The sequence below is a fragment of the Bacillus rossius genome, chromosome 2 (genome assembly GCF_032445375.1).
Source record: "Bacillus rossius redtenbacheri isolate Brsri chromosome 2, Brsri_v3, whole genome shotgun sequence".
In the NCBI taxonomy this organism is placed as follows: domain Eukaryota; kingdom Metazoa; phylum Arthropoda; class Insecta; order Phasmatodea; family Bacillidae; genus Bacillus; species Bacillus rossius.
Genome location: NC_086331.1, coordinates 15,403,648 through 15,420,380, shown reverse-complemented (window position 1 = coordinate 15,420,380; position 16,733 = coordinate 15,403,648). Strand labels below are relative to the sequence as shown.

General features: G+C 37.6%; 1 protein-coding gene across 1 annotated transcript in view; it reads right to left on the bottom strand.

Moving 5' to 3' along the window:
* LOC134529131 (phenoloxidase 1-like) overlaps nt 1–16,451 on the bottom strand; it is a 76,183-nt gene extending 59,732 nt beyond the window's left edge. The window contains exon 1 of the mRNA XM_063362900.1: nt 16,375–16,451. The gene's annotated coding sequence lies outside the window, so the exon portion shown is untranslated. The remainder of the gene's footprint in view (nt 1–16,374) is intronic.
* Nucleotides 16,452–16,733: the final 282 nt, after the last annotated feature.

Sequence of the window (16,733 nt, the reverse complement as noted above, 5' to 3'; positions counted from 1 at the left end):
CGGAGCTCTGTTTTTCGTTACGATCAGGGTAAACAAAAAAAAAAAAAAAAGAACGCGGAAGGAATAATAGCGTTCTTGCAAGTAGTCTTTACAAGTTTTTGAAGTTTTGCTGATACACCGAGATTATTTTTGTGGATTAATGCTCAGAGGAAGTGAAATAAGTACCTGCAAATACATTTACGAATATCTCTGGGTAATTTTTAACCAGCGCTTTTCGTAAACTTAAGGTGAAACATTTTAACAGTGTAGGTTTCCTAGCCCCTCTACCACTTGGGTTTCATTTCTTTTACTTATTTTCAATCATACGCCATTTGGACACACGCCATTGCTAGTTTGCACTGCGTGCCATAGAGAAAACCATAAAGAAGAATGAATACATACAGAAAGCCAGCCAAAATCAACTGATTTCACATGTCAAATGTAAAAACAGCACAGAGAATTCCACGGAAGGAATAATTCAGGGGAAAAAAAACATCACAGCACAGACGGAAATGTTGGGCTGACAAATACGAGACTGTTGTAACAAAAAACAGAAAATACGGACGTAAAACGTAGCGACAGGCAGGGGATCTCAACGATGGTACTAAACAGATAATCTGAACAACACACACTGACAATACAGCGACGCAAATGCGACCCCAGTATCAATGTTGGGTTTTTCTGTCTGTCACTATGTTGTACAAAGTTGTTGTTTGTCTATTTTCGGTTTTTATTACAACTGTTTCTTCGTTGTCAGTCCACTGTGTTCGTCTGTGCTGTGATGTTGTTCTAATTCCTTTCACGGAATTCTCGGGGCAGTTTTTACATTTAACTTTTGATATCAGCTGATTTTGGCTGGTTTTATGTTTGTATTCATATCTCTTTGTCGGTTATTCGGGTTTTACTTATGAAAAACATAGCAAAACAACAATGGCGTCTGTCCAAAATAATGAATTGAATAAATCTTCCCATTGCAAGAATCATTCAACTAACGTATATTTTTAATGTTTTAGCATCAAAGTTTTCTTTACACTATAAAATCTTTTTGCCAATGAAATTGTAATAATCATGTAAATTTACAGATGTTTAAAATTTTTAATTTAAATGGAAGCAACTGTATCGCTATAAAAATGTTCACTTTAATACTGGGATTGGTTTCTCGCACAGGCATTAATGCTTTTGTTGTCCCAGTACCTACATTAGTTAAAGATATTTGTAAACCGTTTCCTGAATATGTAGCTTTCCAGTATTAACTGCACACATTAAAAAGCACAATAAAACAAAATTTAGTCCAGTTGTTCAATATTCGATTATATTTTACATGGTTAAAATTTTTTTGTTTTTATAAAACATTAATTAACAATTCTAATTGTATGCCTAGTTTCGTATCATGACAAGAAACATTCAATAATTTTTTCCAAAAAAAATGTCTTATTTGCAAAAATAACCATAGTAATCTGTTGTACAAATTTACCCATTTTTTGTAGTATAAAAAAACTTTTTTTGGCAGCTGGTTTACTAAGGAATCTTTTATAAAAGTAAAACAAAATATTTTTTCTTTGTACTTTATTTATTTAATATTATTTTTGGCAAAAGTGGCTAGTTGTTTGGTGTTTTGCAGCGTGAACTGTGTCTGGGTGAGACCACAAGTTTACAACCGACCCCGGCGCCGAACCAGCAACGTGGATGCTACTGCGCCACGAACATCGGCATCCAAGGCTGGAGTTGGAAGAAGGCGTGTTGCTAAATCCAGCGCGAAGTCCACGCGGCATACTTCAAAATCGCTTTCGCTGGAAACATGCCCAAAGTTACAACGTACACCCATAGTCACATATCTTTAGGGACACCAGTATTTTGCGAATACATTTCGTGTCAAAGTATTTCACAAAACACTGTAGCTTTTTCTAAGAGTCATGGCAAATTGTGAGGGTGCAGCAGTCCGGTGACCACATTCTCATTGGCCCCGTCAAGAGCGGGACGACACCTCTCACCGACCTCAGCCAATAAACACAGGAGAAAAGCTACAGTATTTTGTGAAATACCTTGACACGAAATGTATTCGCGAAATACAGGTGTCCCTACCTATCTTTAAGGCATGTAGCAATTGTAACCGGTGTGGACGCATGTGTAAACGTGTTCTTAAAACCTCCCACGCGGTCGTCTTTGGCGACTGAAGATCACGACTTTCTTCCCGAACAGATTTCTCAGGACTACGCAGGTCAGACGCTCCGACTCGGTCAACATCCGGTACACACACTTCTGGTCGTCCCGTGCTTCTCCCTTCACAAACATCCGGTCGTTTCGAACTGCCTGCACCATCGACGGGTGTTTTTGCCACACGGGGGATCACAATTAAACTTCAAATGAAATTAAAAATTCACTCTTAGCAAATTGCAGTACACAAAATGCTTTACGCTCAGGAGTCGCCATTTTGCGCAGGTGGCGCTGCAAGCGAGAAAACAACGAAGCAGTACTTGCGCATGCGCTTATCTAAAACTGTTTGAGTTACTCTTTACTTGTGACCTTGAACCAAAACTCTACAATGCTTACAGTTGATACTATTATAATTTATAACAGGGCCATTCTTTTATGGACATACTGAAGTATGGAAACTGCATACGGGAACAAAGTATTTCTTATGGGACTACGATTTGGCGACTTACTCAATTGTGGCTTGCCAATCGGAAGCTCGTCGACCAATTTCTCTATTACCTTCGTCATATGCATAGCATATTGTTCTAAGCTAGTTTTAAAATAGGGGAGTTAGTCATGGCGCCCATCTCTACCATGGCTGGTCATTGTGACCTTGTACCAGAACTCTTCAACACTTACAGTTGATTTTATTAAAATTTATAACTGGGACATCTTTTTATGTACTTAATGTATACATAGCGCCAAACTGTCCTGTATTTATTCTTGGGCTTAGAAATGATTACAACGTGGCAACAACGCACATTTCTGGCTCCCACTGCTGAATGGCGTTAGTCGCCTGTCATGCCGATTTCTCTGTGTGTGGGCGGAACGAAATTAAATGTGAAGAAAATGCTATTGCAAAAAAAAAAAAGCGTGCATAGAGTCAATCCGTGACAGAAGTGAAACATCTTAGGTATAGAAAGAGATAAATTATTAGTATTTTTTTATTGAACAAGAGATAATTTTTGAGAATAAAAGAATGTGGGTATGATCTCAAATGAAAAAAAAAAATAATTTTTTTTGGCGCTCTGAAATCTCGTATCTGTACGCTGGAACGTTTTGACTATTCTTTTGTGTGTTTATTCCCACGTTTTCTTTGATGATACCTCTTGTCTGCTTCTGCCTTTTTATAATTTTTATGCATGATGTTAAATCACGATCTCCAGCTGAATAAAATGAAAAGCAAAACACTTCATTCAAATATAAATTAGACTTATAAGTCTATTTCACAAATTTATAGGTCCTTTTGTCATTTAAAATCACAGCATACACATACCAAAAATAAATTACACAAATGAAGCTAACCCCTTAAGTCAATACATCTTTTTTTTACATTTTCAGTAACACTGCTCACATAAGAATACTTATAAAGTTAATTGCATTCATTGCACAAATGAGTAACTCTTTTCCACATGAATAAACAGATACTTTAAATTAAATAAAAGAAGTACGGTAGCGCCAATCGTCAGCCGTTACGGAAACTGAGGAGTAGACAAACACAAGCAGCGTTACGAGAATTCCGTAGCATCACTGCTGCGTCATTTCTACCTCTCCCCTGCCGTCTCCCCCTCTAACGGTTCCCCCACCACGTGCCTAACTATTCCTCTCTGTAGTGCTTTAAAATTGTAGTCCCCTCAGCAAAGAAGTTTCACTTAAAAAAAATCATCAAAAATTGTGCCGTGTTCTTTAACGGTCTGGAGCAATATCGGAAACAAATGAGGGCTACATCTCGTCTGGCCTCACTGAGAAATAAATTTTATTGGCAGCAGGTGCGAAAATCTTTCCCGCGGAAATTTCCGGAGACCCCCTCCCCTTCCCGGATCTACGCCCATGGCAATAACAAAGTAACAAAGGTTGCGTACCCACAATGCTCCAAGACTGTTGATATGGGGACAGCAATAAGCTGCGTAGGTATTGCTGTTTATAAAACACACGGCAGTGTACTGCTAACGCAGAAAGTTATTAAATATCTCTCTATCTCTAATGCAGTCTTCTCACTGATATTTCTCCACTGATTCGGCACTAACCGATCATCTTAAGTTAATTATAAACATTTATAACTGTGTCTGCTTCGTGGTAGAAATTGTGAAATGTTAAATGTACGACTTCCCTTGATTGTCTGTGATAGTTGGTATTCATTCCAGTATTTAGGTATCGCTGAACATAGTACTAAGTTGTATGAACAAAATCTGCGTATTTTGTTTTGGCCATTTTCATTGCACTATGCGTAAAGCATATTTCAGAGCGAACTAGATTTATTAGCTAAACAATTCCACACGCAGGTATCAAAAGCACTAAGTTACATTTCAGAACAGCTATGAAACATATGTGAGCAACCACACTGCACACGTTGATAAGGTGTAGTATTACTTTTTCCCTCCTATAGAGCTTAGTTTTGGTATTTTCACTCGTTTCGTGTTCGCAAGGAAGTCAGAATTTACTCCATTTATTTATTTATTTATTTATTCACGGCCACACTCAGACATTGGCTGTTTTACAATTGGTACGTGACAAAATGGTTGAACTAAGAACATATTATTAAAAGAAAAAACTTATGAACTATTCAATATTAGGTGGGGAATGGAAACATTGGCGGGTTCAGTGACCTCCAGGATAGACTCCACAGTCTGTGCAATCTCGAGGTGATGAGCTCATGAGCTGAGGGTGAATTGCAGTCGCAGATTCAATGTAAAGGGTTTGAATTTTAGACTGTCGCGAAATGAATCTGCGAATTCGTCCGGTGTATTGCGTTTGAATATAGTTAAAATATATATACTTTAAATATATACCATACTCAATTTGCAGATAATTAGGGGCAGGCATTTTTCGCGAAAAGATCTGAACACGTATTAGACTACAACAAGATATACCCGCACCTGTGGTTTCTTCCTTGTGATTGGCGGCCGTCTGCGAGAGAAGTCGTTGCCTTATTTGACCGAGCCACTCAGGACGCGTTTACTTCCGCACTGAATCACTGTGATTGGTGTTGTTACAATCGATATGTGCCTGGGAGAAACTCACCCAATCACGAAACACAGACGGTTTTACGGTGTTTTAACTTTCATCTAGTCTCGAAATCTTTTCGCGAAATCTGCACGCCATTACAGAAAATTTAATTTAGCACAAACAATATAAAATATACTGTATTTGACTTTAGAGAGTAAGAGATAAAAACAATAACAGGGAGAGAATTAAAAAAATATGTAAAAAAATTACGAAACGGTTACCAAACAATGCCTTTAATTACACCCGGAAAGCTAATAAAATGTGACTCAGCATTTAACGTAGCGAAATGGAATGGGCTGGAATTGAGTTAGGGTTCTCACGTCACGTTCAAGTCGAGGTCTCAAGATCCGGATTGAGGGATGAGTCCGTTGAGAAGAAGCAGCGACGGAATGGGTTGGTGCGGAAAACAGGAGTACCCCGCGAAAACCCACTTACTCATGGCAACGTCCGTCACGTTTCCCAAATTGCGAAACCAAAATTAAGATTTCACCCCGCCGGGAAATGAACCGGACATCTCAGAGGATGGAGGAGTTGGTGATCTTATCACTAAACCACAATCGTTCCCGTTGGCATCGTTTGTACGTTGAAAACTATAACCACATCATCGAACTGTCGACAAATATTTTCAAAACTACTTATCAGTATACACAGAAAAAAAATATTTTCTGTACTTTTACCAAAGCTTACTTTGGAAACCAGTTGCCAAGAAAAAATACAAGGAAGATATCGTAACTCAGTACAACACATGACTATAGTTAGTTTTGCATATATGAAATACGTTAATTTTGAGATAACACTGAGTATTTCTTACGAAAATTGGCACAAAATTGTATATTTTAGTGGATGTTCCATTCAAGCATACCATTCAAACCACGGAAAAGATAATCGAATAGTCAATAATTGACTTCATTTTGTTTTATCATTGTTGTTAATGTGCGTGGTTAATTCTGCGAAGCTGTTCAGGACAACAGTTTACAAATAAATTTTAACCGTTGAAGGTATCGAGACAACACAAAGCATTAATGTCCGGGTAAGATTCCGAAAGCCAGTATAACTGCGAACACTTTTATTGTAGTGACACAGTTGTTTTTCATGTAAAAGGTCAAATTTTTAAACATCCGTAATTTCACAGGAGTACTTCTGTTCTATGTACAGGGCTCAGAATTATTGCAACCCAAAGCAGTCATCACGACTGTCTGACAGGGGTTTCATCATCGGCGCTGCGGGCCTGAGGAACGAGTGCCAAGACTTGGCATCGAACCCCGAGGCCCGTGAAGGAGTCCCAGGTCGCTCACTGCGACCCCCAACCTCCGGGTTTGGTTCCTGAAAGTTTCGTTTAGGCGTTTTTGTATACAGTATTTCTGAAAATATTGCTGCGAAGCAATGGGGATTGCAAGTGGCCAAAAAATTAAATTTTTATTTCGTGGGATGAAATTATTTTTACTTTAAGATCGTAGTGTTTTCCAGCCCTAAAATGATTCACGTCGTGTCGCACTATTTAACCAATGTGCACTGTGGTCGGGCCCATTCCAGAGAGACCTGGCGTGCAGGCTGGGGTTTTGACGGAATGGAAAAACCGGCCACAGTGTTCCTGGAAAGCGCTGGGGAACCACAGGGAAAACACACCAACGTTCCTGAGGGCTGGGTTCAACCACAGAACACAACACGCACTTGAGCGAGCGGCAGAAATAGCGGTTTCCTTGGACGTCGGACCGGAACGGCCACTGTAAAAAGATCAGTCAACTGATAAACGCTCTCGAGAACTCTCACGTATCTGGGTGGAGACGAGTCAGAGCGTAAACACGTCCATGAGGTGGAATTGGCCCCCTAACGATAATGGTTCTGCTCCTTATACTGGAATTCTTACAGAGAAACTTCGTACGCTCATCGTGTGGTATCCGAGCTGAGGCCGGTGTCCGGTCACGTGATTGAACCGGAGCGACTGGCAGTTTCTACTCTAAATCAAATTTTTCATATTTGATTTTTGATGATCTTACGTTGTGTTTTCTTGAGAGACCTACATTGTGCGCTCTGAGAAAAGCGGTTGAAACAATATTATGCAAAAAAAAATTGGTTGTCTGTAAAGTCGGTTTACGGACGATAGTTTAACGTGACGTCATAACAAAACATTGATGAAATGATTGCATACTTTTATGAATAAAATTGAACCATTTTTATTGAATTATCACTATTTTGTATGGATACAAAGAAGGAGTGAGATGAAATCTACAATTTAATTGATAAATTTACTTTCATTTGCACTCATTAATTTAAATATGTTTATTACTTTAACGAAGAGATTATTTTAACTATAACTTTTATACATGTTTGCTATTTAACTTCTTCCAATCTGTGTTATTTTGTTGAGGATAGGACGATGATAGGAAAAGTAGGAAACGAATGGGAGTGTTTCAAGTTTAATGTGTCTTCGAAAAAGTCAAATCGATGATTGTTCCAATCGAATTGAAGAGAGATAGATGCGGCGCAAGCGTACAATGAGCGTAACGGGACACAGCGTAACGGGACAACGTGCGTAACGGGACACTTTTTCGTGTGTGCAGCCGGCGTTCATCGATTTATTAGACATTGTCACGTCAAAAAAGTGAAGATATACTATAGTGACTGAGAACTATCAGCAGGCTCCGATTTACAAACGGGCCAACCGGACATCCGCGAAGAGCACCAATTATTAAAGGGCGGAAGAATTTGAGGCGCAAAAAAAAAATTGAGAAAAAATTTGAGGGACGGAAAGAAATAAGTTTATTTAACGAATAGTAATGATATGATTTTCCAAAATACATGTTAAGGGCAAATTTTAGTTTATACTAACTATTGAAGTGCGCTTAAAAATATTAGGCCTTTAACAAAATACTTTAAATATAGATTTAAAACTTATTTTTAACAATATACAGTATACTATAACTTATGTTTTATTACTGTAGCTATAACAGCCGTATTAACTGCAACAGCCAATTATTAAATTTAACTAAGAAAAAATACAAATAGCCTGTGTATTGAAAAACCTCAGTATTTAGTTGTATAATGTGCAGTTTTAAAACATATAATAAATAAGCTTGAATTTGTAAAATTTTATGTTTGGGTGGAGTGTAAAAGTAAAACCTGCTGGTGGGGGGGGGGGGGGGGGAGGGGTATGTGTGTGTGTGTGTGTGTGTGTGTGTGTGTGCTATTGATTATCTGCCCGGAGAGATAGGTGGCTGAATTAGGGGCCACGGTATCAGTTTGTGATAAGCTGCAGATGTATTGCTTTTAAATATAGTTTAAATAAATACAATACTCCATTTGCTGATAATTGATAGCTTAATTCAGCACAAATAATATAAAATATAATTGTCTTTGGCTTTAGAGAGTAAGAGATAAAAACAATAACAGGGAGAGATTCTAAAAATATAATATTTTTTTAACGCATATGATAGTAGGTTGAAAATAACTTTTCTTAAAAACACATAGTTATAATCTTGGCATGAAATTAATTAAATCCTCGCTGTTTCAAAATCGTAAATCTGGGTGTTTGATTCATTGTAGAATTGAGAATTCAAGGAATCAGCAACGATAAATAAATAAAAATATCAGAAACTATTCCCTATGACAGTATAAATATGACGATTTTCTTTTGTAACTTAATGAAAAGGGTGACGATATGAATATAAATTAAAATAAGTACTACCAACAATTATTTATAATTTTCTATAAACTAAGAAACTTTCCATATCTCTGTTGACTTTCAAAATCTTTCAATTTTCCTAGGAATTTTAGTACATAATAACTGAGTATCCAACAAAATCCTACATATCCGAAACACGCTTCTCTCATCTCTTTCCAAATGACAGCAAAAATTAGTAAAATATTTCTAGCGAGAAATCTCACATCTTCCGGAAAACACGAAATAAGTATCCAAATTACCGCACGGTAATTTGGGCCATGTCTGTGTTTTCCATTCACTTAAGATAAAGAAAATATACGATCAAGCTTTGCTTTGCTTTGAATAACGTCCAAACGTGCTCTTTGGCATTTTGCTTCTGTCTGTATACATTAAAATATCTGCAACAGCGCATGCGTCTCAGCCATGGCCCCCACATTCGACTACGGGCCCTGGACCCGGAATCGGAGACAACCCCCCCCCCCCCCCCCCCCCAAACCCAGGATCAGAAAAATGCCCCTCCCTACAATTTTACAGTCACGTGCTACATTATAATTGTAAGGTTATTTCTTACCTACACTCTTTTTAGAATGTTATTTAAGGGGGTGCCTCCTATTTCAGGTCAAGATTTTATATTTACAGTAATTACAGGTAAACTTGTAGACTTTTTTAATTGTTTAACTTTCACGAAATGAGAAACATATACAGCGCATACCTTTTGCATAATTAGCTGCCAAAGTTACATTTTTAACGTTTTTTGGGTTGTACAAATAAGGAGAATTTAATTTAATGCTGAAATGAAACTTTTTAGGTTTAACTGAAATGCCACTGGCTACTTCAAGGAATGGTTTGAATTTCTTTCAGAAAATATTAATTAATTTTACCTGGCATTTCAAAATTCTCAAATTTGTTACGATTTTGACAGCAAACAAACATTAAATGAGTTTTTTGTGATAGAAATGCAAAACATATCATGAAGTAGCCAGTTTCATTGCAGTTAAACCTAAAAAGTGTCAGTTCTGCAATACATTAAGTTCTCCTTATTTGTACAACCCAAAAACGTTAAAAATGTAACTTTAGCAGCTAATCATAAAAAAAGTATGCGCTGTATATATTTTTTCATTTCGTGAAAGTTAAACAATTGAAAAAGTCTACAAGTTGATCAGTGATAAATATAAATATAAAATCATGACCTGAAATGGGAGGCACCCCCTTAACCTGAAAATACAGAGTAAAATTATGGTTACTATTTTGTAAGTCCAAACTAAGCTTTATTTATAACATTATTTTACTTTAAAATAACCACAGCGAGTATGTATAATATATAAACGGGACTGTGCCCTGGGCCCAGGGGTCCAGCCAGAACCACCCTTGTGAGGGCCATTGTCTCGACGACATGACCCAAGAACGGGTAAAAAGAGGCCAGCCAAGGAATACAAACAGCTCCGTCCCGGCGTAAATTTGAGCGAGGACCCATCGGGGATCGAACCCAGGTCACCGCGTGAGAGACGTGTGTTCAGACCACTGCGCCACCGCAGATCCACAGATTCTCAATGCAGTCCAGTGATGCTCCACTTGGTATGTCACCACACAGAAAAGAAACTCTGTATTTTTACAAAATATCACTTTCTAAACCAGTCGCCAAGAAATAGTTTGCAATACTTAGAGACCTGCAAAATTCGCGGTTTCGATGGCCTTCAGGATAGACTGCACATACCCCTGTATCTACACTCGGGCAAATAACGCACGTTCATTGGCTGCCGACTTGTAAGTCGTCTCAGATGGTTTGTCTGTGATTCGATCCTTCTTTGGTTGAGGGTTTACAACTGGTCGAGATTCGTCCAGATGAACAGTAAGCCAATAGCAAAATTATCTAAGAGGTATATGTGTTTGAATTCTAGCCTATCACCGAATGAATCCACGTATTTTGCAGGTCTCTAGTAATACTACAAAAAAGATAAGAAATATAAGATAACTTTGCACACACGTGGCTATGGTTATTTGAGCATATGTAAAATACGTTTATCGAGATGACACTGAGTATTTAGCCCAGTCAGGGCCAGTGATACGGGATGGTAAGTGCGACGCTCGCTGGTGCTTCTAGCGCAGTGTCGCCTTTAAGCGCAAGACTGTGAACTGGCCCACAGTATTCTCGTAGACACAGGACAACTGTTAAATTGAAGCGATGACTGCAACATTATATGGCGGAGAAATTATGATAAAGGTATAACGCAAGTCCCTTAAGTGCTTTCAAGAATCATTACTAGAGTCCCGGAAATTTCGCGGAATCTTCTGGCCTCAGGATAGAATTCAAAGTTATAGGTATGCTCGACCCATGTTTACTTTCCCATTGGTTGATTTCTTAGAGAGAACATTTTTATCCTTGTTATTTGGCACTACCTGATTCGCTTACTTCTCTCCTAGCTGGACATCGTTGGTCGTAGAGGGGCGTGTCCAGATAACTGCGGTCCAATCATGAAAACAGTGCGACAGTGTGGATGTTTGCATTCTAGCTTGCGACTAAATGAATCCGCGAAATTTCCGTGGCTCTAATCATTACCGGTCGTTTAATGCATAAAATTCACCCTGAAAACACGCCTTTTAGCCATTTTAACTCTTCTAAAATACAGCTTGAAAACTTAATCCGAAAAAAATACTACTTATCGACCCTCAGAGAATTCTTAAATGATTTTCGTAAACAGACCCTCTTCGGATATCTTGAGTAGTCAAGTAGTTTTTCTTGAAGCTCTGCACATCGAATGTGTTGGCGGGGGCCTTAAATAAATTCATATAACTTTTGTGATTGGAAAGTTAAAAAAACCGTATTAATTAAGTAAAGACAGGGTGTCCATAAAAGAAAATCACAGTTGCAATGTACCTATATTAAAACAGTTTAATTTAGACTATTCACAACAAATCATACATAAAATTGAAAGTAAACTAACCTAGTTTTTCTTACAAATGTTCAATATGCGCACCTCTAGTTACACGGCACACATCCAACCTAAAGTCCAATTCTTCCCACACTTTGGTTAACACGCCCGGAGTAATGGAAGCAATAGCCTATTCAGTTCCGTGTCCCAACTCTGGCAAATCATTAGGTAGCGGCGAAACGTAGACAAGATATTCTATGAATCCCCAAAGGAAAAAAAAAATCGCATGTTGTTATGTCAGGTGAGCGCGGAGGCCAGAGAAAAACAGCTCTGTCGTCTCGACCATTACGACCAATCAAACGGTCAGGGACTTCGACGTTCAACCACTCCATCCTGTTGCCGAATGATGTTTGCAGGTTCACCCTCTACTAATTACGCTCAGGAGTCACCATTTTGCGTAGGTGGCGCTGCAAGCGAGAAAACAACAAAGCAGTACTCGCGCATGGGCTTATCTAAAACTGTTTGAGTTCCTCTTTAATTGTGACCTTGAACCGAAACTCTACAGCGTTTACAGTTGATACTATTATAATTTTTAAGCGGAACATTTTTTGTGGACATGCTGTATAAACATACTCTCCAAATATATATAATTATTCGGACTCGCTAAATTGGGAGTACTTCTTGCTACAGCGGGTAATACCAAGTTGAATGTAATTTTCGCCCTTATGCGCAACAAACTGAACCGCCGTGCAAGTCCACACTCATCGTCAACGCGCTTCAGTGAAAGTTTAAGTTGCAACACAATGATTTCATGGCGTGGTAGTGAATATAAAAGCGCACTTCATACGCGTGTGTTACTTCGATAACGTATATCACGTGAAAAAAAAATACAAATTTTAAATGTTATTTTCAAGAAAATTCGTTCATATTCGAACAAAAAGAGAGCGTATAACCCAGTACACGTGACAAGAGAGAAACTTCTTCGGCAATTCAAATATTGACTCTTAAGTACATCGTAAGTTGTAAAAAGGCAGAGAGAGAGAGAGAGTGTGAGAGATAAAGAAGACAATTTTGTAATAATAATTAATTAACAGTAAATATTACTCACTGTTGAAATACTTAAACCATAGAGAAAAAAAAAACTGTGCGTGTTACCGTTTCTTCAAACAATTCTGCCATTTGGAACACGCAAAACCTCTGAACGAAATATACAATTCATAACAGATAGTGCTATCTATGCGGAAAATGCAGGGACTTTCTCAACAGCGCTCTCTACGCTGCTGGTTGAACAAGGAAGAATGCGAGCGCGCTGGTAGCAAATATAAAATTCAATGTATTCACAGCTGTATGTATAGGATACCTATATCTATTTTCTGGAACAATGGAACAAGTGCTTGTGCACACACTCTGTCTTATTCTTTCGTTCTTTTATCTCTCTCGGTTCTATTTTTTTTTTTGGGTAGGGGACGTATCATCGCACAAAGAGGAGAGAGAAAACGAGCCCAGCAATGTATATAGTATAATGCTCTCTTTATATCTCTTTGGCCAAGTACCTATTCTCTATCCTTTTCGCGCCAGGAAAGTTTCACAACAATGTTTCACGAAAACTTTGCTTGAAAATTCGGCCTTGAAATTTTGATCTCATCGCACCCAAAGAAGTTTCATTTCAACAAAAAATGAAATAGGACTTGCTTGGGGACGTGAGAATATTCTTAACTACGTTTCGCAATAAAATGTTATAATTTAAATAAATTCTTAGCCTTTTTCTAAGTTTTTTTTTTTTTTGTATTTTCTGGTTGTCATACTTAACAGAAGTCAAGTGGCTGTGCAAATGAAATTGAAAGTAAATTATTTATTCATAATAATTTCAAACTTAATTACAAATATTAATTTTTACTATAATGAAAACTATTTTATATTCCTAAAATAGTTCAAATACAATTTGTAGAAATTTATTTTAATATTCTGTATTATTGTTTTAGGTTATTTCTTCTCCCCTCATAATTGAATTCAGGGGATAAACCGTTTCTGCACTTTCAAGAAAATACTTCCATACTACATCACAAAAAACCCACTGGATATAGACTTTCCGAACAAAATTGTTAGCAAATATCTTAAAATATTTTGATAACGTTACTTGAAAATTAGTGCTCCATTTTTTGTGTGTTTTGTTGAGAATGTTGTTTAATGTTCACCAACAAAATTCTAAAATCATGATTTTGAAGAAAATGAAAATTTCGCGTGAGTTCCCAGGACAGGATACAACAGAACTGGCTGAAAAACAGCGCCCAGAGATAGTGACTCGGTTGCTTCTGCAGCGAGCAATGAGATTGTAACTTGATGTAAGCTTTTGGACATACGCCATTGCTAAGCACTTTTTCTGTAGAAGAAAACTAAAAAATACCCAAAAGACAAAAACACAAATTAAGCAAAAATATTGCTGTTGTCAACAGGATATAAACGCCACATAATATTCCATAACAGGAATATGGTCAACAAACAAAGAAAAACAATGAAAAATGGACTAAGGGAACGAAAACCCCCCACAAATGATGACAGCACAAAAATATTGAATTAAAAAAAATTCAGCACAACAGTTGAAACGAGAAAAAAAACACGTTTCAACTGTTGTGCTGAATTTTTTGAATAAATAACTGAAAATCTTTGGGTTTGAAGGCGTGGTACGGTTTAAAATTATTTCAGAAAAAATAATATTATTCTATTTTGCCTATTCAAAATCATACAAATTCTGATGATTTTCAAAGGCCAGGTAAAATTTAGTTTTTATTTTCTGAAATAAATTTTACCACATCACACAGCAGCTAGCAAAATTGACTTTAAACTTAAAAAGTTCCAGTTTTACATTCCATTCCATTTTGTGAAATTTCAGGATATTAAAAAGTCGGCAAGTTTAACCATGTTGAACGTAAAATAAAATTATAACGATCTGATACAGGACATACAACCTTAAACGCACGACACGTATTCGGAAGTTTGAATTATAAGAATGGGCACGCATTTTTCGCGAAATGATCACGGTACTACCTGTGTGTTAAAACATGGGTAGGAGAGCAGATTACACTAAATATATTCCATTATATCACTGACGTTTCGGTCAACAATGCAATTACTAGTGGAATATAGTTATTGGAATCGGCTCTCCTACCCATGCACTAGCCAACCCTGCTGATGGCGACTGCAACGTCGACCGAAACGACGGTGATATATTCGCCTTGGACGTGGCTACAACCCAGAAGCCAAGCAACTTCAGACAATGGCCGCGAAAGCCTGCGATATTTATTAACTAAAATAAATTTAATATGAATGTCATATGCGAAAACATTTAATGCGTAAGAAGTAAATTATATTTCTATAACTCAAAAAAACATCTGAAATTTTATTTCATCATGTAACTAATGTTATAGTGATTTTAAATAATCCATGTTTAAATAATTTAAAAACACAGAAACATAATAGTAAATTTTAAATATCAGTCCATCACTGTGATGCATTATTTAATTTCAGAATTGAGGGGGAAAAAATTGAAAAGTTTGAGATAGCTCAGACAAAAATTAAACTATACATGATTAAAAACATGATTGAGGTTATCTGTCCAAATATATTTGATGGAGAAAATTGGAAGCGATTTTCCGTCCAATATTTCTCCTCCAAATCTATTGTCAAATATCCTATTGGAGACAAATATTTGACAGTGCGACAGGGCCGTAAGTATGTGAATTGTAGGGTATCGCAAAATGAAACCGTGAGTCCTTACCACGGGGGAGAAACTCTGATTTGCCGAGACTGGGACCAGTAAAAAATAAATTAACTTTAATTTGACAGCCACACATTTTTTTGATGTGGCCTACCAGAAATACTGCATCGCCTTCACATTTATAAAGAATATGTTGTTTTTTTATTAAAACCAGTATGCAGAGTTCTCTTTGCCCATTTAAAATCTCTTCTACTGAGCCATTAGACGTCAAGAAGGGATCTGAACCTCGCGTCCGCCACAGAGAAAAAAGTTTGTTTGAATCAAACAAATATTTGTTTATATATGGCGAAACAAATATTTACTTAGTGGAACAAAATATTTTTTTTTAGTCTAACCAAACTCGGTAAGTAACAAAAATAATTTGTTACACCTAACCAAATACACATTTGAGTTGACGAAATAATTTTTTTTGGGTCAACAGAATCTTTCCTACCTACTACAAAATATTTGTTTGAATTAACAAAATATATTTATTTCACCATATACAAACAAATATTTTGTTGAGGCAAACAAACATTTCTCTGGGTGGCGAGTTTCTTTTGCTAGTAGTTACGGGCCCACCCAACAGATAGCATCACTGTAGAGACCTGCAAAATTCGCGGATTCATTCGGTGATAGGCTAGAATTCAAACACATATACCTCTTAGATAATTTTGCTATTGGCTTACTGTTCATCTGGATGAAACTCAACCAGTTATAAACCCTCAACAAAAGAAGGATCGAACCACAGACAAACCAGCTGAGACGACTTATAAGTCGGCAGCCAATGAACTTCCGTTATTTGCCCGAATGTACAGGGGTATGTGCAGTCTATCCTGAAGGCCATCGAAACCGCGAATGTTGCAGGTCTCTAAGCATCACATGTTGCGCAAGACCAGGCTTATACTCACCCGTGGAGCGCCGTGCTTCGCCCAGGAGTGACGCCAGTCCTGGAGGAAGAGGCGCCTTTATAGCGACTCAGGTCTGCGGCTTCCTGGAGTGACCCCTCCTTCCCCCCACCCCCTCCCGGCCCCTGCACGTGCTCGTGCTATGACCGCGCGTGTCAGCCACCACGGGAGGGTCGTTACCACAAAGCCGAAATACCATAACGCCGAATGTCAAAATTGACCACAACGCCGACAGCTAGAAAACTGCTGTGAACCACAATGCCGAAATAACAACTGAATGAATTTGTGTGTGTTTCTTAAATGTACCTTAACGCCGAAATACCACAATCAAACCTAACCTTACCTAATCTAACCTAGCGTAA